This window comes from Lethenteron reissneri, chromosome 44 (genome assembly GCF_015708825.2).
Source record: "Lethenteron reissneri isolate LAM-NWPU_2019-01 chromosome 44, ASM1570882v1, whole genome shotgun sequence".
Classification (NCBI taxonomy): domain Eukaryota; kingdom Metazoa; phylum Chordata; class Hyperoartia; order Petromyzontiformes; family Petromyzontidae; genus Lethenteron; species Lethenteron reissneri.
In genome coordinates, this window is record NC_083822.1 from 8,024,652 (window position 1) to 8,036,663 (window position 12,012).

At 53.8% G+C, this 12,012-nt stretch overlaps 1 long non-coding RNA gene across 1 annotated transcript; it reads right to left on the minus strand.

Moving 5' to 3' along the window:
- Nucleotides 1–688: 688 nt before the first annotated feature.
- LOC133353427 (uncharacterized) lies at nucleotides 689–11,654 on the minus strand. The gene is made up of 2 exons (XR_009756386.1): nucleotides 10,603–11,654; nucleotides 689–1,285 (listed from the first exon to the last, which is right to left on the minus strand). It is a non-coding gene; the product is annotated as an uncharacterized LOC133353427 (long non-coding RNA).
- Between the last annotated feature and the right edge of the window lie 358 nt (nucleotides 11,655–12,012).

Here is a 12,012-nt window from a genome sequence, read left to right on the forward strand (position 1 = left end):
GCCACGGTCTCTCTCTCTCTCTGCTCTCCCCCTGTTGCCTTCCCCTGATCTCGGTCCAGATAATTCGGGCTGCAGTGGACGCCATCCAGCATTGCGCTGACAAGGCTTTCCAGCATATTATAATTTTTTAATAAAAATAATCATGTTTAGTTATGTATCGTGCCATTGTTCATCTAAAATTGCATCTCAAAATCCCCGATGAACAACAGAAAAGCGGGAGGGTAGCCAGGCGGTGAGCTAGTGGATGGGGGGGGGAGGGGCGCAATGCTCTGTACCATCCGCACTTTGCTGTACCGCCTTCTGGCTAGCTGGGCTACGGCTCATCCTCACACCCACGGGGAGTTTCGCACCACGTTGCACGGTCAGCAACCCTCGCTGCTGCCTCTACAGCGGCCACGTGCAGCAGCGTAGCCACCACCACCGCCGCCATCACTGCCGGCCGTATGCGAACGGGCTGTAACGTGACCAATCGCAAAGAATCGGTTTCACCGTTCCTAGGGTTCGATCGTCGACCCCCCCCCCCCCCCCCGTGAACCGACAATGAATTCCATAATCGATTATCGCAGAACACGACAATCGATCGGCACCTGCGTCGCGCAACGCCGGCCTCTACGGCGGCTACGCAATGGGAAACGCCGACGCCGACGAAGAAAATAGGAAAACAAAAACTGAAAAGTGCGCAGAGAAATCATGGCGAGGTTTATGCTCGAAAATTACACCGAGATAGAAACACTGAGGGCCACACGCAAGTCGGAGACGTCGCGATGCCTTCAGGACAGGAAGTTGGCTCGGGCTGGACACGCCATCGCGGGGAAGAGACGACGGTCGATGGTGCGGATGGACTGGCAGCCGCTGAAGGGAAAGTGCCCCCAAGAGGACGCCCAGAGTGGAGATGGAGCGATGACTTCGGTTCACGTGCAGCGGCGATATTGATCGTGACACCGCAGGACCACGTGGGAGGGGGGGGGGTGGCGACGGCCTGGGGAGCCTCCATCCAGCAGGGGATAGATCACGGCTGATGACGACGACCGTACGTTCCGAATGAAGCGTCTTCAAGAACGGAAGGAAATAGTCTCCGCAACCTGCCGCCACCGCCACCACCGCCACTGCCACCGTCCCCGCATCTCCATGGCACGGCTGTCCGCGTTTCTGCGCCAGAGGCTCGGATGGACAGGAGCCACATCTCACGCTCGCCCCAGCGATGGCCGCCCCTCACGCGCGCAGCAGAGGCGAGTCGGGTTTCAGTCTGTGGTTGGGAGAACACACGGGAGGGGCTGGGGAGGGGCTGGGGATGAAGGGAAGGAGGGACACCGGAGGAAGATGACAGGCGAAACGAGAAGAGGAGAGAGATGAGTGGGGAGGGAGATGAGCGGGGAGGGGGATGAGCGGGAGTGGGTCGGGAGATGGTGTAGCGTTGAATGGCGAGCAACACTGGACTTGCTCTCGACTCTGGACATCTGCGGAAACTACCGGACATCTGTAGCTCATCGGGTTGCTACGGTGTAAATACAGATTCTGACTCGGCGAGTTTCTTAAATCTCCCCTCCGCCTCGACGAGCAAAGTCACGTGCGCCGTGGGGTAAAGCGTGGGTACTCCCACGTGTTCCAGAGTGGAAGAGTAGGCCAAATACCCACTGGAGACGTTCCTCTGGCAGAGGGCCTTCCACCAGCAGTGGAGTGAGGAAGCAACTTGCAGGGCTGCACCTTTTTCCGTTTTATCTTTAGATACATCGGCTAGGTTGGCACGACGTGCATCGACCAAAGGTCGCAATCGGGTACCCGATACCCGTACCCTACCCGATACCCGGCTACCCGTACCCAGCCGGGTACGGGTACGGGTAGCCGTTTGCGACCCTGGTGCGGTCGGGTACGGGTAAGGAATCAAAACCCGTTTGCGACCTCTGGCATCGGCTGACACCCACGTGATGTCAACGTGGATCTGAACACTGGAAGCCCAAGTCCCCGCTTAGCCTGTCAATGAGAACGCGCTCAGAATCTGCTACAAAGCAGGAGGAGATAGAAGAGGGGCAAACGAAGATGGGGGGGGGGGGGGGGGTGACCATTAAGGCAGAAGATGGAAAGTGGGAGATCAAGAGGGAGATGAGAGGAGGATGATGATGATGTGATGATGATGGTCAGAGGAGGCAAAATCAGGAGAGCAAGTGAAGAGATGGGGCGAGGAGGAGAGGAGTGTAGTAGCGATGTTGCTGCGGCTGCGAAATCTAGGGGAGGGGGGCGTGGAGGGGAGGGGGGTGTTTTGGAGGGGGGGGTGGAGGGTTCGAGGGGGGGGCAGCTGGAAGCCGCGTAGCCGCTTCACGCATCGCTGAGCAACAGCTGGGCTTAATCGCTCACAATCGCCGCATTCTAATTGTGTGCCCGGCGAGGCAGGGACAGGAGGGGGGGTTAGAGGGGGTTGTGGGGCGGCCCGGGTTGGAATTGAAGGGGGAGGGGGTAAATCCCTGTAACTTGAATACTTGAGCTGCCTGAAAGAATTCCTATGCAAGCTCTGAGAGGAGGGGGAGAGGAGGGTGAGGAGGTTAAGGGGAGGGGGGATTGGGGTAGCCCTCCCCCCCCGACCCCCACCCTCATGTCACGTGATCTGACCACATAAACTCGTGTACCTCGTCCTCTGAAAAAGGGCAAGTGCTCGAAGCGTCGCCTATTACGACACGTGCTGTTTCATTTTGAGGCCACACAGTGTTGCTCACGAATGTGTTGACTTTGAGTGTAAAGTGAGATCTGGTTCATAACAGCCGACTCTGGAATTTAAAACCACAAATAAACCAAAAACAACTCAACATGCGCATCAACAGTGCTGCCATGAGCGACGTTTCAGGCAATGGCCCTGCTTAATAAAACTTAGCATATCTGTCAACCCCGTATCGGTGCTTACCTTAATACAAACCAATTCAGACCTTATTGGTCACCCCGTGCCCCTTATGAATCTCAACGTTCATCCTACAACGTCCCAAGAAACGCAAACAAATAGATACTTTTTTGCCAATATTAAAACGGCTGTACGCCGTATGAACCTGGAAACTCAGTTTCCCTGTACAAGAATACGGGCAGAACGTGTGGGTTGCCAGGTATGTGGTCGGAGAATGTCTTGTGATGGTGGGGGCCAGATCTATCTCCAATCCACCTTCATCCCCCACCTCTTGCGCTGCCGGCGATTCAATTGATTAGAGCGATGGACGGCCACGATTATTCGATTCCAAAATCGATCATGTTTATCCTGTGTTGTTTCTCTTCTTCTTCTACCAATTCGTGAAGACTACCAACTCGGCCATGCACATCCACATCCAACCCTTCCATTGTGGCCACCAATAAGGTGAAGGTGGAGCCCTGCAGTTCACCCGCTCGCGTCACTGCTGGCGGAAAAATAAGATGGCCCCTTCCCCCGCTGGGGGGAACGAGACATTTGGTCTTCCACGCTGGCAAGACGCGTCGAAAGAGGTGCGAGTTTCCCCCACGTCACCCCACCACCGCACACGCGAACCTGCCACTCAACACGAGTGCTGTCCCCGTTTATGCTGCTGCTGCTGCAGCCGCTTTTGCTGCTGGCTGGGTGGGCAGGCGCAGTCGGGGGGTAGGTGGATTTAAGAAACCTCCACAGATGTTTCAGCTGCCGCACCGGGAGATTGAATCAAACCGGCGACCTCTGTGCTGCGAGCGGCCCTCGGTTGAATTAATGTGTATTTTTGGTGGAAAAATACGAAGCAAAGTCTCATGTTAAACTTTACAAACGCACTAATTATTAATTACTGTAATCTGTTTTTTTCCCCTTCTAAAACAAATCTCCTTAGGGGTTAAGGTTCAAATGTAATGTGTAATCCAATTAGAAGAGTTTGGAAATGTGGAATTTAAAAAAAGCTGTTTTTTTTACTTTGAAATACAAGAAATGAAATTAGGTTGCTTAATTATCTTGTTCATGAAAATGTTTTCTTTGTTACCTGGATAATCCCCTGAGAAGCAACATGTCGGTCGCAACGTGTGCAGTGACACACAACAACAGCAACAGCCGCCATTCGCCACTAAGTGGCGGTGACGTCACCACGACGCTTGTGCCAGGCCATGTGCACCTTGAAGCCACGTGAAGTGTCGAACGCCCGCTGGCAGGAAGTCACGGGGCAGACCCAGGTGTCATGGGTCGACTAACTGAGATGACTGAGATCCTCCGTATAGCCTCAACAAACGTTTGTGGCAAGTGCTGTTAGTGAGCACCTATGAAGGCCAGCATAACCCAATCGGGGGTGGGGTGGCCAGCACCATGCCCTTCCGCCATTATCTCCCTAGTTTAGATATTTACACACAGTACCAGGTACTCGTTTGAGGTTAAATCGACCCCGGGGAGGCTCAAGACGGGTTCAGATAAACATCACTGGTTCGTAGAGCAGCGCGCTCAACACTGCCGCTCCCCACATATAAACACAACCAATACCCGCCATTCAACACGAAGTGAGGGTGATGTCACCATGGCGTCTGTGCCAGGTCAGGTGCACTTTGAGGCCACGTGAAGTGTCGAAGGCTCGCTGACAGGAGATCTCTGGACAGACCCAGGTGCCATAGGTTGGCAGACTGAGATGACGGATAGATGCACACCAGCTGTACCCCCTACTGTGCCAACTTGCTGTATTTTAGTCGCCCGGCGCTCCGCTCATTGTTGTGAGCGTCGCTCCTCTGTCCTCCGTTGTTGCTGGAGGGCAACTGCCTCCAACTGCCCAGTAGCATCCTTCACAATCTTGACACTGCTGGTACCAGTCGTCGGCAAGTCCACTCCGCTCCACATCCTCCCGTACCGCATCAGTCCATCTCTTCTCCAGCCCATGTCGTACCCGTTTAGCCCCCTCTATGTGGCTAAATAGAAGATGCATGTCGTGGCTGAGTATGCGGGCTACATGACCCAGCCAACGTAGCCTTGCCTGCCGGAGGAGCTCACTGATGTGAATGTTTCCAGATCTTTCCAAGATTTGTGAGCTCCTCACACAATCCAGCCTGGTTAAACACAGGATGGATAGTCGGCATGCCAGCATGAATGTTTCCAATCGGCGCAGATGTTCCATTACAGGGGTCCACGTTTCACAAGCATAGAGAAGGGAGGGCATGAATGTGGTCGAGAAGACCCGAAGCGTCGTGCGGAGCGACAGACCAGGTAGCTTCCACACAGCGGCATTACACAGCCGATGTCGCCCGACTGATTCGGAGTGAGACTTCTGCTGTCAAACCGGAGCTGGTCATAAGCACACTGCACAGGTATGGTAAACTCTCCGCTTTCTCCACAACTGTTCCATCACCAATGGGGAGCTGAGGGGTGGAGTGTTTGGTGGCACGAAAATACCCAGGCAGGTGCTTAGTTTTGGTGGGGCTGATGGTAAGACCCCACCTCTTAGTAAGTCTTGACCAGGTTAATAAAGCAGAGGTGTAAGTCTTGTTGGAATTTCCTACACCTCTAATGTAGCAGACGGACAGAGAATATGGCATCCGTGAAGGACCGCCTTGGTCTGAAACCACATTGGGGCTCCGCAAGTCTCTCCTCAGCGTGCCTGCCAAGGCAATGTTGAATAATCCTTGCCAGGACGTTTCCCGGCACAATGAGAGAGATGCCCCTATAGTTTTTTTACAATCTGTGTGGTCCCCCCTCTTAAAGAGGGGGAAGACCAGGGCATCCTTCCAATCCTGCGGAACCCGTCCTGTGGTCCAGACAGTTGTGATGTCATGTAGGGGAGTCTACACACAGATGCCACCCTCCCTCAGCATTTTGCTTGGGAGATCATCTCTGCCCGGCGCTTTTCCTGGTCTCAGACTTCGGATCACCCCCTGCACTTACTCTACAGATGGAACCTCAGCCAACCGTTCAGAAGAGGTGGCTACTTCTGGCAATGTTTGAGGCACCGCAGCCCTAGCAGGGTCGTCCCCACCTTGCCCCATGATCTTGTCTGGGCTGAGGGAATTCCCCTCTCCCAAGACCTCACGGAAATTTTGACTTAAAACTTCTGTGACTGCAGGAATTCATATTCTTTGGTTCTTTCGGTAAAGTCACGTAGATAGAAAATAATAACATTTAAATAATTTTTAAAATGTAATAAAAAAACAAAAACTCACGGCGTTTCGATCGCAACACAATCAGTTGTCATCAGGCGGAGGAAAAAAAATGACGACCGCTTGTTTTATTTTTATTTTATTATTTTCTATCTACGTGACTTTACCGAAAGAACCAAAGAATACCTCACAAAAATGCTCAGCAAATCTGCAGACATGTTCCTGAGGGTCGGAGATCGGATTGCCGTTCTTTCCCTTAAGAATGGTGATAGGTGAGGCCCTGAAAGTAACGTTTTTGATTCAATTAAATAGTGATTTGTAATTGCTGGCTACTGTGGCAGATTCCATCTCCACAGCAACCAGCACCCACCACTCATCCTTGCAGCACCGCACGGCTCTCTAAATCTCCGAGCGAAGGCTGCGGGTAAGACTTCTCATTCTCCGATGTTGGATGTTGTAGGCGGCGGAAGTGGGCTTGTCGTTTTCTTTTCACCAGCTGGAACACCTCCTCCATCAGCCAGGGTCTCTGCGGAGGTCTGGATCAGAAACCCAATGCAGCCGTTGCAGCTGCATGAGCCACAGTCCTGAACCTCACCCATTTACCTCTCAGCATCTATCCTCAGCTAGCCGAGACCAGGCCACTGTGGGTTTTAATGAGTGAAAGAATGGCAGGCGCATTTTACAGATAACAAATCGATGGTCAGTGGGCAGATCAGCTCTATGGTAGGTCCTGGTGTCAAGGACATGGGTCTACATCCACTGGTCCATTATTATATAGTCCAGCAGATATTCATGCTTGGACCTGGCATGCATTCGTGATGTTGTGTGGGTGCGCCGATGCCGGAACAGCGTGTTGGTAATTACAAGCCCACAGGCTACACAGAAGTCTAGCAGGCTCCTTCCGTTATTATTGAGCTGATCTGGTCCATGCCTTCCGATCACTCCAACCCAGGTGTCTGCGTCATCTGGGATAGAGTGATATACACATATACACACACTCACATACATCACATACACACCCATGCACATACATTCACTCACTCACCTACCAAGACCTATGAAGGCCAACACGGGGTGGTGTGGCCAGAACCACACACCCAATCAGGTACTTACTTAATGCCGAGTCGACCTAGGGAAGGACTAGGACTGGTTCATATATTTGCCAGTGGTGTTTTAGCCACAGTTGGGAATCGAACTCGAGCCGCCGGGTTCGTATGGGTCAACAGGCAGGAGGGTGGCACAGTGCTAATGCTCGCCACTGGATTCGATTTCAGACTCAGCGGGGGGTGCCTTTCTCCACAGAGTTTGCATGTTCTCCCCTTGGTCTTGCACGGTTTTCTCCCGAGGTTTCGCCCATGGCTAAAATAAAACCACACAATGTAACCGATGCTGGCCAAAAGTTAGCGATGCTGCAAATGAACCTTGCAAATAACTCAACTGGGATTACACACAGCAGCAGCAGCAACATCGTCCCCCCCTACTGTGAAAAACTTGGCAGGACCCCACCTGAAAAGGAATCTTGGGACTCGGTGAGGATTTTCTGGGCGAACGAACGAAATAATAACACGAGGTCAATAGGTCATCACGTGCCAAGGTATTGACACAATATGGCAATACGACTCTATCTCGTACGAACGATATAAGATCCACGATCATTGTATCGTCCGTTTTTTTATATCATTACACTGTGATACCACTGCTCATGTATTGTTTGTTCGGGATATTTAAAAAAAAGTAAAAAAAAATGCATCATACAATTACTCTACATATGTTACACGATGATCCTCCGTACCGTGAAACTCGAGATCGTATCGTCGCATTAAAAAACGATATCGGCAATCCTATTTCGGGCAACGCGTTGGAGTAAGAAACTCTTAAAATAAACGTAACTATGTTGACGATGTTGGCGAAACGTGCTTGGGGAATTGTACCCGCGTATAGCTGAAGTCATCAATACCGTATTCACCGGACTATAAGACGCTTTCGCAAAGTAAGACGAACCCCTAACTTATGCTCTGTATAAATGAAGTTGCACCAACATGCTCTCTCTCTCACACACCCACCGAATAACGCACCCCTTAGCTTTCGCTTTAAAACACAAGAGGGGGGGCGAAGGAAAGTGTGCTCTATTAATCCGCAGAAAATGTGATGAATATATATTAAGGAGAGCATCACTGAGTTGGGGTGTTGGCCAATTATTTACGTTTAAATAATGAGTATGTATGTGGCAGTGAGACCAAGAACACCAGAGAAACCCTGCCACCCATACATAGATATGAGCGGGCAAACACTGTCAAAGCACCATCCATGTATTTAGGTCCACCAACCCACTTCCTGTATTGCATAGCTGTTGTTGGGAAGTTTCAGTAATCTGTGCGTGATCCACTAACCTTTGCCTCCAAAACATTGGGTTAAAAAGGCGTGAATCGGGTCCACAAAGATGGAGATAGCTGCTGCTGCTCACGTGAAACGGCAGTGGGAATTCCGCATAACCATGGCGGTTGTGTGCTTATCTGCAGTGCACGCAAACACACTGGGCTGCTTGGTGCCTGTACTGTACAGGTCAACACGTGTTGAACTGTACTTGCCGCCGGGGAGGTGAAGATGGATGGAGGGATGAAGCGATGGAGTGATGGCGTGGTTCATAGTGGAGGGAGTGGTGGACTGACGGAGGGCGTGAGAGAAGGAGTGATTTATAGTGAACGATGGAGTGACAGAGAGAGAGAGGAAGGGATGGAGTGATGGATGGAGTTGATGGGAGGGAGTGGTGGAGTGATGGACGAAGTGATGGAGTGGTTGAGGGAGTTATGAACGGAACGGATGTTGGTATTGATTGATGAGGCAATGGATGGAGTGAGTATTATTATTATTCAGTGATTGATTGGGCATGGGAATGAAGGGATGGAAGGATGGATTAATCTATTTAGTGATGGACGTGAGCTTTTCTGCAGGGGGGTGATTAATGGATGGGTGGACGGATTGTAATCTACAGGGAGAGACGAATGGATGACTTCAGGGAGTTTTGGATGGATGAATGTACCAATGGATTGCTGGTAGCAATTGTAAGCAATAGGTTCAAATTCACGTTTATTTTGTCGAGGAGTCATTGGCAAGAGCGACCTGGGGCATTAGTCTGTCAGTAGTGAGGGGGGGGGAATTATAGTCCCAATTGATTCATTTGCGATGTTATTTCGAACATTTAGCAAATTTGAACCCTGACGCCGGCACACAATGGCATAGTCTTGCATATGGTATTGACTTTGGCTAATCCACACCGCAGTATTAATCAGGGCGGCCGCTGGAATCGAACCGTGAACCTCTGCAAACAAGCGGCGGTCTTCGGGTCGCTGGAATCGTCACCCGGTGCGCTGACCACGACGCGACCTATCCACCACGTCGACAAGGCGCTTGTGCCAGGCTAGGTGCACCTTGAGGCCGTCACGTGGAGTGTGGAAGGCTCGCTGCCAGGAGGTCACGGGACAGACCCAGGTGCCCATGGGTTGGCTGACTGAGATGACAAAGATAAAGATCCCCCGTATAGCCTGGACAGACTGTTGGGGCAAGTGCTGTTAGCGAGCACCTATTAAGACCGGTACAGCACACGAGGCGGAGAGTGACCAACACCACGCCGGGCCGCCTTTGTCTCCCCAGCGGCGATGTTTACACAGCGCACCGAGTAACTCATTTGAGGCTGAGTACGACCTAGGGGAGGCCCAGGACGGGTTCAGATAATCGTCACTCACCACGCTCCCCCCCCCCACTCACCACCCCCCCCCCACCTACCACCCCCCCCACCACTCACCACCCCCCCCCACTCACCCCCCCCACTCACCACCCCCCACTCACCACGCCCCCCCCCCCCACTCACCACGCTCCCCCCCCCACTCACCACCCCCCCACTCACCACGCTCCCCCCACTCACCACCCCCTCCCACCACTCACCACCCCCCCCACCACTCACCACCCCCCCACTCACCACGCTCCCACCACTCACCACCCCCCCCACCACTCACCACCCCCCCACTCACTCACCCCCCCCCACTCACCCCCCCTATTCACCACCTCCCCCCCTCACCCCCCCCACCCCCCCACTCACCACCCCCCCCTCACTCACCACGTCCCCCCCCCCTCACCCCCCCCCACTCACAACCCCCCCACTCACCACCCCCCCCCCCCCACTCACCACCCCCCACTCACCCCCCCCCCACTCACCACCCCCCCCCTCTGTCACCCCCCCCCACTCACCCCCCCACTCACCCCCCCCCACTCACCCCCCCCCACTCACCCCCCCCCCACTCACCCCCCCCCCACTCACCCCCCCCCCACTCACCCCCCCCCACTCACCCCCCCACTCACCCCCCCCACTCACCCCCCCACTCACCCCCCCCTCACTCACCCCCCCCCCACTCACCCCCCCCCCACTCACCCCCCCCCACTCACCCCCCCACTCACCCCCCCCACTCACCCCCCCACTCACCCCCCCCCCTCACTCACCCCCCCCCACTCACCACCCCCCCCCACTCACCCCCCCCCCTCCCCACTCACCCCCCCCTCCCCACTCACCTCGGGCCTCAATCCTCCTTCAGCCCGGCCGCTCGACTCGCCTCTCCCGCGCCGTCCGCCTTCTCCCTCTCGGCCTCGCGGCGCGCCTGGGCCGCCTGCGCCGCCTGCACCGCCAGCCTCTCGAGGCGCCTCGCCTGGTAGCGCTTCGCCCACATGAATCCCAGGCACAGCAGGATACTCTTGGCCGCCAAGATGTAGATGATGAGCGGGAACGTGTCCATATTGCCGCCTTCGAGACCCTTCCTCGCCCTTAGCTTCTCTCCCCGGAGGTGACTCCTCACCGCGCTACGGGCAGTTGTCGCTGTCCATCAATCACCAGCGTCGCTGCCCGACCCTCCCCTAAACACAACCCCCGGTGAGGTTGGTGGTGTTGGTGGGTCGGTGGTGGTGGCGGTGGTGGTGGTGGCGGTGTGGGTGGTGGTGGTGGGTCGGTGTGGTGGTGTCGGTGGGTCGGTGATGGTGGTGGGTAGTTGGTGGTGGGTAGTGGTGGGTAGTTGGTGGTGGGGGTGGTGGGTAGTTGGTGGTGTTGGTGGTGGTGGGTTGTTGGGGGTGGTGGGTAGTGGTGGGTAGTTGGTGGTGGTGGTGGGTAGTTGGTGGTGGTGTTGGTGGGTAGTTGGTGGTGGTGTTGGTGGGTAGTTGGTGGTGGTGGGTAGTTGGTGGTGTTGGTGGTGGTGGGTAGTTGGTGGTGGTGGGTAGTTGGTGGTGGTGGGTAGTTGGTGGTGTTGGTGGTGGTGGGTAGTTGGTGGTGGTGGGTAGTTGGTGGTGTTGGTGGTGGTGGGTAGTTGGTGGTGGTGGGGGTGGTGCCGAGGTGGGGAACTGTGAGCGGCTGGGCTTGGCGAGGAGACTTCGCGAATGGCCAATCGCGATGTTTGATGTTGCGTGTGGGCGAGTCGCACTCCAAAGCAAAACGGCGGAGGGCGGAGAAAGAAGGAAAAAAACAAGTAATATTTTAAAAACAAACTTTCTTTTAAAACACGCTTTAATTAAATGTGCCCGACTAGTAATGGAATAACTCCAGGAAGTGGCCCCGAAGCTTGCCACAACGTAAGGGACCGTGGTGATTTGCAGCCAACGTGAGTTGAGCGTGGACAATTAGACCCAAGCCGAAACATAACACATAATAAGTATAACCCGTAAAAACAAAGTTTTTCACTATAAATCCTTTATATGCGTGGCGGCTAGAGTCCTCTCGTCCTCTAGCTTGAGATGGCTGCCACCTATGGGTCAGATGATTGTCTGCCAGCATTAAGCAATTGGTAATTAAATATTTAAAAAAAATTCCCTAAACAGTGTAAAATTTTGAAATTTTTTTTCACGTAAATTAATTGTCACGCACAACGAGTCTGTGTGGAAAATGTCAGCTCGATTGGATCACGGGAAGTGGGTTAAAAAACGACCGAAAGAATTGCA